Source organism: Hyla sarda, chromosome 1 (genome assembly GCF_029499605.1).
Source record: "Hyla sarda isolate aHylSar1 chromosome 1, aHylSar1.hap1, whole genome shotgun sequence".
NCBI classification, from domain to species: domain Eukaryota; kingdom Metazoa; phylum Chordata; class Amphibia; order Anura; family Hylidae; genus Hyla; species Hyla sarda.
This window is the reverse complement of record NC_079189.1, coordinates 108,593,606-108,604,451: the sequence shown is the minus strand read 5'-3', so window position 1 is coordinate 108,604,451 and position 10,846 is coordinate 108,593,606. Positions and strand designations below refer to the sequence as shown.

The 10,846-nt window shown below is 43.7% G+C and overlaps 1 long non-coding RNA gene across 1 annotated transcript in view; it reads left to right on the top strand.

The window, feature by feature from the left end:
* LOC130357222 (uncharacterized) overlaps window positions 1-10,846 on the top strand; it is a 207,963-nt gene that overhangs the window by 1,593 nt on the left and 195,524 nt on the right. The gene's annotated exons all lie outside the window — the stretch shown is intronic.

The window sequence follows — 10,846 nt, the reverse complement described above, 5'->3', positions numbered from 1 at the left end:
GGATAGGAGTGAGGTGGCAGGGGTGCCACCTTCTCTTATCCCCTGCCATTGGTAGGTCAGGACTGACCGACCAATGGCAGATGGGGTAGGGGGTTATAATAAATTTTCATCATTTAAGCACAGACAGAGCGGGAGAGAACGGTGTCAGGCAGCTTACCTGCCTGCACCAATGATTTAGCGTCAAAGGGCGGAGGCAGACTGCGGCAAAGACGTTATGTGGTGGCAGGAGGCGATCCTGAAGGTCTGTCTGTGGTCTTGCCTCTGGAGGACCACAGTTTGGAGACCACTGTGCAGTGGTCTCTAAATTGTGGCCCTCCAGATCTTGCAAAACTACAACTCCCAGCATGCCTAGACAGCCGTCTGCTTTCTGGGCATGCTGGGATTCGTGGTTTTGCAAGATCTGGAGGACCACGGTTTGGAAATCACTGTGCAGTGGGCTCTAAACTGTGGCCCTCGAGATCTTGCAAAACTAGGATTCCCAGCATGCCCGGACAGCAAATGGCTGTGTGCCTCCAGCTGTTGCATAACTACAACTCCCAGCATGCCCTTCGGCTGTCAGTACATGCTTGGAATTACAGTTTTGCAATAGCTGGAGGCACACTGTTTGGAAAACGCTGAGTTAGGTTCTATTACCTAACATAGTGTTTCCCAACCCGTGTGCCTCTAGTTGTTACAAAATTACAACTCCCAGCATGCAATAAGAGACCTTAAATGCTGGGAGTTGTAGTTTTTCTACAGCTGGAGGCATACTGGTGGGGAAACACTGAGTTAGTCCGTTACCTAAATCTTGTTTCCCCACCAATGTGCCTCCAGTTGTGGCAAAACTACAACTCCCAGCTTGCACAGTCTCAGTGCATACTGAGAATTGTAGTTTTGCAACTACATGCTAAGAATTGTAGTTTTTGCAACAGCGTGAGTTATGTGCACCCCCCTCATGTGAATGTACAAGGTACATTCACACAGGCGGGGGTTTACAGTGAGTTTTTCCGCTGCAGCTCAAACTCCTAGCAGGAAACTCGGTGTGAACCCCGCCAATGTGAATGTGCCCTAAAAACACTACACTATACAAAATAAAAAGTAAAACACTACATTTACCCTTGCATAGTCCTCCCCCAATAAAAATTAAAAACATTTCGTATGGCACTGTTTCCAAAACGGAGCCTCTAGCTGTAGCAAAACAACAACTCCCGACATTGCCAGACAGCCTTGGATTGTCCTGGCATGCTGAGAGTTTTGCAACAGCTGGAGGCACCCTGTTTCGGTGGAGGAGCCAAACGCCATGCTTGCATCCGGGTCTGTCCCTATGCAAATCCCTAATTTATGCCTCAAATGTGCATGGCGCTCTCTCTCACTTCAGAGCCCTGTCGTATTTCAAGGCAACAGTTTAGTGCCATATGGGGTATTTCCATACTCGGGAGAAATTGCGCTACAAATATTGGGGGGCTTCTTCTCCTTTTACAACTTATGAAAAGGAAAAGTTTGGGGCTACACCAGCATGTTAGTGTAAAAAAACATGCTGGTGTTGCCCCATACTTTTAATTTTCACAAGGGGTAAAAGGAGAAAAAGACCCCCAAAATTTGTAACACAATTTCTCCTGAGTGCAGAAATACCCCACATGTGGACATAAAGTGAAAATGAAATATATGATTTTTTTTTCACTAAAATGCTGGTATTACCCCAATTTTTTTTTTTCACAAGGGGTAATAGGAGATAAAAAATGTTGTAACCCCATTTCTTCTGAGTAAGGAAATACCCCATATGTGGATGTAAAGTGCTCTGCGGGCGCACTACAATGCTCAGAAGAGAAGGATTAAAATTTGTTTTTTGGAGAGAGAATTTGGCTGGAATTGAAGGCCATGTGCGTTTACAAAGCCCCCCATACTGCCAGAACAGTGGACCCCCCCCCCAGATGTGACCCCATTTTGGAAACTATACCCCTCACAGAATGTAACAAGGGGTGCAGTGAGCATTTTAACCCCACAGGTGCCTGGCAGATTTTTTGAACAGTGGGCCTTGAAAATTTTTTTTTTTTATTTGCTCCTCCTACTGTTTCAAAGATCTGTCAAACACGAGTGGGTGTAAATGCTCACTGCACCCCTTGTTACATTCCGTGAGGGGTGTAGTTTCTGAAATAGGGTCACATGTGGGGGGGGGGTCCACTGTTCTGGCACCATGGGGGCTTTGTAAACGCACATGGCCCCCCGACTTCAATTCCAACCAAATTCTCTCTCCAAAAGCTCAATGTTGCTCCTTCTCTTCTGAGCCCTGTAGTGCGCCTGCAGAGCACTTTACACCCACATATGGGGTATTTCCTAATTCAAAAGAAATGTTGTTCCAAATTTTGGGGGACTTTTTCTCCTATTACCCCTTGTGAAAATGAATAAAACCAGCATTTTAGTGAAAAAAAATTTTTTCATTTTTACGTTCCACTTTAACGAAAGTTCGTCAATCACCTGTAGGGTGTTAAGGCTTACTGTACCCCTTGTTACATTCCTTGAGGGGTGTAGTTTCCCAAATTATGTGCGATGTGTTTTTTTTGTTTTTTGCTGTTCTAGCACCATGGGGGTCTTCCTAAATGCGACATGCCCCCCAAAAACCATTTCAGCAAAATTCGCTCTCCAAATGCCCAATGTCACTCCTATCCTTCTGAGCCCTCTAGTGCACCCACAGGGCACTTTACATCCACATATGAGGTATTTCCTTACTCAAGAGAAATGTGGTTACAATTTTGGGGGGCATCTTCTATTACCCCTTGTGAACATGACAAATCTGGGGTAACACCAGCAAATTTTTTAATTTTCACGTCTCACTTTAATGAAAGTTCGTCAATCACCTGTGGGGTGTTAAAGCTCACTGTACCCTTTGTTACGTTCCTTGAGGGATATAGTTTCCCAAATAGTGTGCCATGGGGTGGGGGGGCGGTTGCTGTTCTGGCACCATGGGGGCTTCCTAAATGCAACATGCCCCCCAAAAACCATTTCAGCCCATTGTTGCTTCTTCCCTTCTGAGCCCTGTAGTGCGCCCGCAGTGCACTTTACATCCACATTCCAGTATTTTCTTACTCGAGAGAAATTGGGTTACAAACTTTAAGTTTTTTTTTTAACCTTTTACCCCTTGTAAAAATGAAAAACATGGGGCTACAATAACATGTTAGTGTAAAAAAATGATATTTTGAATTTTCTCCTTCACTTTGCTGCTATTTCTAAATGTAATTTTGAGTACGTTGAGGGGTGCAGGTTTTCATAATGGAGTCCATTATTTGGGATTTCTAACATAAAGACTCTAAAAATTCACTTCAAAACTGAACTGGTCCCAGAAAAATTCAGATTTTGAAATTTACGAGAAAAAGTGTCTCCAAAAGGTAAAAACATGATGCAAACATAAAGTAGACATATTGTATATGTGAATCAATATAACATTTATTTGGCATGTCCATTTTCCTTACAAGCAGAGTTTCAAAGTTAGAAAAATGACAAATTTTCTAATTTGCCCTGAAAGTATCAACGAAAATTTACCACTAACATAACGTAGAATGTCACAAAAAAATCTCGGAATCAAATTTTTAAGTAAAAGCATCCCAGAGTTATTGATGCTTAAATTGACAGTGGTCAGATGTGCAAAAAATGCTCTGGTTCTTAGGGTCAAAATGGGCTTCGTCCCCAAGTTAAAGCGCAACTGTCATAATTTTTGAACCCCTCAGACTACTATAATGTTGTTCCTGATGACCATAAAGTGACTGCATCCATACATTTATCGTTGCTCTTCCTTCTATTATAACTTATAAAATCCTTTTATTCAGCAGTCAGGCACAGTCGCATAGGCGTGGCTTGGGGTTTGCAAAGCCCCGCCTCGCCTATCCTCTCTTTCAGCGCTGGGACCGCTGTGTCCACAGCGATCCACTGCGAATCCAGAGTGCATGCACCCCTCTCTGACGTGCGCGCTGCTGCCCTGAATTGACAGAGCGGGCGCTTGCTCTCTCCATCCGCAAGCCCTTGCTCATCTATGCGCTCAGTGTGCATGTGCTGTTCTAGAGGCAGGGAGTGAACAAGCTCTCTGCCCCTAGTATCAGCACAACCTGGTCACCAGGAGCTGAAGAGGACAACAACGGGCATTGTTTTTCGGAGAATATCAGAGCTGGAGGGGTGCATGCGCTGTGGACCGCTGTGTCTTATAACACAGCGGTCCCAGCACTGAAAGAGAGGATACGCGAGGCTGGGCTTTGCGAACCCCAAGCCCACCGATCATTAAAGGAGTAGTCCAGTGGTGATTCAGTGGTGAGCAACTTATCCCCTATCCTAAGGATAGGGGATAAGTTGCAGATCGCGGGGGGTCCGACCCCTGGGGCCCCCCGCGATCTCCTGTACGGAGCCCCGACAGCCCGCTGGAAGGGGGCGTGTCGACCTCCGCACGAGGCGGCGGCCGACACGCCCCCTCAATACAACTCTATGGCAGAGCCGAAGCGCTGCCTTCGGCAATCTCCGGCTCTGCCATAGAGATGTATTGAGGGGGCGTGTCGGCCGCCGCCTCGTGCGGGGGTCGACACCCGCTATCTCGGCGGAGAGCCGGGGCCCCGTACAGAGAGATCGCAGGGGGCCCCAGCGGTCGGACCCCCCGCGATCTCAAACTTATCCCCTATCCTTAGGATAGGGGATAAGTTTTTCACCACTGGACTACCCCTTTAACATTATATTTTTACATTTCGGACATTTCCGCATGCGATGATACCAAATATGTTTATTTATTTATTTTTTTAAATGTTTGTAAAATTTTTATATATTTATCTACAGTGGGGCTAAAAGTATTTAGTCAGCCACCAATTGTGAAAGTTCTCCCACTTAAAAATATGAGAGAGGCCTGTAATTTTCATCATAGATATAACGCAACTATGAGAGACATAATGAGAAAATAAAAGCCATAAAATCACATTGTCTGATTTTTAAAGAATTTAATTGCAAATTATGGTGAAAAATAAATATTTGGTCACCTACAAACAAGCAAGATTTCTGACTCTCACAGACCTGTAAAGTCTCCTCTGTCCTCCACTCATTACCTGTATTAATGGCACCTGTTTGAACTTTTTGTCAGTATAAAAGACACCTGTCCAGAACCTCAAACAGTCACACTCCAAACTTCACTATGGCCAAGACCAAAGAGCTGTCGAAGGACACCAGAAACAAAATTGTAGACCTGCACCAGGCTGGGAAATCTGCAATAGGCAAGCAGCTTGGTGTACATAAATCAACTGTGGAAGCAATTATTAGAAAATGGAAGACATACAAGGCCACTGATAATCTCCCTTGATCTGGGACTCCATGCAAGATCTCACCCCGTGGTGTCAAAATGTTCACTAGAACGGTGAGCAAAAATCCCAGAACCACATGGAGGAACCTAGTGAATGACCTGCAGAGAGCTGGGACCAAAGTAACAAAGGCTACCATCAGTAACACACTGCGCCGCCAGGGACTCAAATCATGCAGTGCCAGACGTGTCCCCCTGCTTAGGCCAGTACATGTCCGGGCCTGTCTGAAGTTTGCTAGAGAGCATTTGGATGATCTAGAAGAATATTGGGAGAATGTCATATGGTCAGATGAAACCAAAGTAGAACTTTTTGGTAAAAACTCAACTCGTCGTGTTTGGAGGAGAAACAATGCTGAGTTGCATCCAAAGAGCACCATACCTACTGTGAAGCATGGGGGTGGAAACATCATGCTTTGGGGCTGTTTTTCTGCTAAGGGACCAGGAAGACTGATCCATGTAAAGGAAAGAATGAATGGGACTATATGTATCTTGAGATTTTGAGTGAAAACCGACTTCCATCAGCAAGGACATTGAAGATGAAGCGTGGCTGGGTCTTTCATCATGACAATGATCCCAAACACACCGCCCGGGCAACGAAGGAGTGGCTTCGTAAGAAGCATTTCAAGGTTCTGAAGTGGCTTAGCCTGTTTACAGATCTCCACCCCATAGAAAAGATGGAGTTGAAAGTCTGTGTTACCCAGCGACAGCGCCAAAACATCACTGCTTTAGAGGAGATCTGCATGGAGGAATGGGCTAAAATACCAGCAACAGTGTGTGAAAACCTTGTGAAGACTTACAGAAAATGTTTGACCTCTGTCATTGCCAACAATGGGTATATAACAAAGTATTGAAATGAGAAATGAACTTTTGTTATTGACCAAAAACTTATTTGCCACCATAATTTGCAAATAAATCAGACAGTGTGATTTTATGGCTTTTTTTCTCATTATGTCTCTCATAGTTGAGTTATACCTACGATGAAAATTACATCCTCTCTCATCTTTTTAAGTGGGAGAACTTGCACAATTGGTGGCTGACTAAATACTTTTTTGCCCCACTATATATATATATATAAATAAACTTTTTACTACTTATTTTTAAGGTCTCCACAAGGGAATGTTTATAGAATTCGTTTGATTGCTATTACTGTTCAGTGTTATGCATAGACTTACAGGAGGATGGCTGTGGAGCAGGTGAGGAGACCTCCGGCCGCCATCTTAACTCATTAGAACCCCACAATCGCACTGCGGATGGTTCGATAAGTCTCACAAAGCTTGCAACTGTTTTAGGTGCCATGATTAGTAGGTGCTGATGCCCCCCATTATCGGTGAGTTCCTGGTTGCTGATAAAAGCCAGGACCCTGCCAGGCATGAAGTGACTGCTGCTCCTGAGCTTGCTTCAAGTTCATAACGTAAAGCACATCCTTGTGCGCTAAGAACCAGGACACCATGACATACATTTAGATTGTGGGCCCGCTAAAGGCTTAAAGGAAATAAACTCAAATTCTTTATAAACAGATACATAATAACTTTCCAGTACTTGGAACAGGATATACCATGCATTTGGAAAGTCTTCATATCCTTTCACATTATCACATTTTGTTATGTGTGAACTTGTGTTTTAAGAAAAGAAATGTTTTCCTCATCATTCTGCACTAAATTCCCCATACTTACAAAGTGAAAACAGAATGTTAGAAATCTTTACAAAGTTTTTGAAAAGGAAAACATAAAACATTGAATTGACATAAGTATTCAGACCCTTTGCTCAGTACTTAGTTGAAGCACCTTTGGCAGAAATTATATCCGCCAGTCTTCTTTGGTATGATGCAACAAGGTTTGCACACCTGGATTTTGGGTTTTTGGCATTCTTCTCTGCAGATCCTCTCAAGCTCTGTAGAATTGCATGGGGACTGTCAGTGGAAGCCATTTTCAAGTCTCTCCAGAAATGTTCAAATGGGTTCAAGTCCGGGCTGTGACTGAGCCACTCATGGACAGGAGATGTCCCTAAGCCACGACCATTGTCTCTAAATGGCAATTTGCGCAATCATTTTGCCACATTTCACTTCCACATAGATTATAGATTCAGTTTTACTATAAAAACTCCATAGGATAAGGTCACTTTTGCTTTGACATGTGCTGTGGTAGCTAAGTTATCAAATGCAGCAATAAAAAACTGTCAATGGTGTAACAGCAGGGGTTGACATACTAGGTTTTGGTGCTGACCACTAATACCCAGTGGGGGAGATTTATCAAAACTAGTGCAGAGGAAAAGTTGACCGCTCGCCATAGTGACCAATCAGATCACTTCTTTTATTTTTCAGAGGCCTTTTCAAAAATAAAGGAAGTGATCTGATTAGTTGCTATGGGCAACTGGTCGACTTTTTCTCTGCACATGGTTTCATGACTCTCCTCCAATGTGTCTACAGTCTATCATAGTTACTTAGCCTGGTTTTGACACAACAGAGTAAACTGCTGATGTCAGAGGGACATTTCGGGTACACAGCAGAGGACAGAGGCAACGTTCGCACTGTGTTCCTGCCATTTAAAAAGATTTTTGACATGAAACGCAAGCATGTCAAAGTTATGATTGGTCGGGGTCTCAATGCTGAGATTCACTACGAACTCTAGTTGTAGCCAGGAGAAGAGCGTGGGGGGCACATCATTATGCCAGCTTCTGTTGTAAGTTATATTAACCCCTTAAGGACGCAGGACGTAAATGTACGTCCTGGTGAGGTGGTACTTAACGCACCAGGACGTACATTTACGTCCTAAGCATAACCGCGGGCATCGGAGCGATGCCCGTGTCATGCGCGGCTGATCCCGGCTGCTGATCGCAGCCAGGGACCCGCCGGCAATGGCCGACGCCCGCGATGTCGCGGGCGTCCGCCATTAACCCCTCAGGTGCCGGGATCAATACAGATCCCGTCATCTGCGGCAGTTCGCGATTAAAATGAACGATCGGATCGCCTGCAGCGCTGCTGCGGGGATCCGATCATTCATAACGCCGCACGGAGGTCCCCTCTCCTTCCTCCGTGCGGCTCCCGGCGTCTCCTGCTCTGGTCTGTGATCGAGCACACCAGAGGAGAAGATGACCGATAATACTGATCTGTTCTATGTCCTATACATAGAGCAGATCAGTATTAGCAATCATGGTATTGCTATGAATAGTCCCCTATGGGGACTATTCAAGTGTAAAAAAAAATGTAAAAAAATGTAAAAGTAAAAATAAAGTGAAAAATCCCCTCCCCCAATAAAAAAGTAAAACGTCCGTTTTTTCCTATTTTACCCCCAAAAAGCGTAAAAAAACATTTTTTATAGACATATTTGGTATCGCCGCGTGCGTAAATGTCCGAACTATTAAAATAAAATGTTAATGATCCCGTACGGTGAACGGCGTGAACGAAAAAAAATTAAAAATGTCCAAAATTCCTACTTTTTTAATACATTTTATTAAAAAAAAAATTATAAAAAATGTATTAAAAGTTTTTTATATACAAATGTGGTATCAAAAAAAGTACAGATCATGACGCAAAAAATGAGCCCCCATACAGCCGCTTATACGGAAAAATAAAAAAGTTATAGGTCATCAAAATAAAGGGATTATAAACGTACTAATTTGGTTAAAAAGTTTGTGATTTTTTTTAAGCGCAACAATAATATAAAAGTATATAATAATGGGTATCATTTTAATCGTATTGACCCTCAGAATAAAGAACACATGTCATTTTTACCAGAAATTGTACGGCGTGAAAACAAAACCTTCCAAAATTAGCAAAATTGCGTTTTTCGTTTTAATTTCCCCACAAAAATAGTGTTTTTTGGTTGCGCCATACATTTTATGATATAATGAGTGATGTCATTACAAAGGACAACTGGTCGCGCAAAAAACAAGCCCTCATACTAGTTTGTGGATGAAAATATAAAAGAGTTATGATTTTTATAAGGCGAGGAGGAAAAAATGAAAACGTAAAAATTAAATTGTCTGAGTCCTTAAGGCCAAAATGGGCTGAGTCCTTAAGGGGTTAAGTTGCCAACACCCTCCGCCCACCCCCTGCCCCAAACCACTTCCACTTTCCAGGAAAGTAACAAAGGTGGAGCAAAAAGCCAAAGTTTTTGCATAATAATTCAGCCAACATGGTGAGCAGGTGACGCGTTTCAGCCACAGTATGTGGCCTTAGTCATACAAAGAACAAGCATTTGTGAATCCTTGTAATAGAAAAAGGACAGTAAAAATATTAGTTCAATTATAAAAATGCATTTAAATGGGCACTGTCACCAACTTTTTTTTTGATATGTTGTAGTACATATCTACTACAACATATCTCTAATATAGTTTCATTTTTTTTTTTTTTTTTATTATAAGGGTGTAATTTATATTTGAAAACCGGCCACTAGGGGTCTCCCTCCTAGTGGCCGGCTGCAGCCTGGCGTGACGTCACGCCTGAAAAAGGACTGATTTTGGCCTGACAATCAGTCCTTTTTTCATTTAGGCTGCTCTCGCTCCCTGCCTATCGCCGCCGCCTCGTCGCCGCCGCTGTCCCTGCACGCCCGCTGCCGGTAAGTATAATGGAGGGAACGGGGTATGCGGGCAGGGGGTTTGTGATGGAGGGAATGGGGTTTATGCGGGCGGGGGGGGTTTGTGATGGAGGGAACGGGGTATGGCGGGGAGGGGGTTTGACGGAGTGAACGGGCTAGCGCCGTAGCGCCGCATGGCACTAACTTATAGTTTATCTACACAGGGTGCCTCCAGCTGTTTCACTACTAAAACTCCCAGCATGCCCTGACAGCCAATAGATGTCAGGGCAAGCTGGGAGTTGTGAGAGAAACAGCTGGAGGCACCCTGTGTAGATAAACTAAGGGCGGAAGTCCCCCCCCCAGCAGGCATCAGTGACGTGGTGCCTGCTGGGGAAGTCTGCCTGGTAGTGAGCACACTACCAGGCAGAAAAAAAGTTATTTTTAATATAGTAAAAATAAAAATTAAAAGCAGGGTGGGGGTTAGGGATAGATTGGCAATAGGCAGGGACAGAAAAAAAATAGGATGGTGGGAGCTACCCTTTAACCTTTATTATAGTTTTAATGTGATTGAAAAAAGATCCACTAGGTGGCTCTGTTCTGTTCCCTGCACAAGTCAAACAGTTAGTTTGGTCTCCTCCCGACCTGACAGGAGACCAGACTCAGGAAGTGCATGTGGGGCATGGCAAGACACAGATCTCACAGGCTTCAGTGACGTCGCGCCTGCTGGGGAACTTTCCCACTTTTTTCTGCCAAAAGCTCACACAATGTGAGCAAGGCGAAAGGTATGATACAGAGCTTTTTAAAGCCCAGAAATCTTTTTTTAGGGCAAGAGTGGTGTTAGGAGTACTTAGGGAATATCATCTGAGTTAGTTTAGAAAATATGGTTTGATGACAGGTACTCTTTAATGATGTAACTTCTTTTCAGCTGTAATGCTATTGGATGGATGTTGACTGGGTTCTGTATTATTAGGCATACTATGTAAGTATTAACAACAAATAAAAAGCAATCCAGCTAAAACACTATGAGTTACCG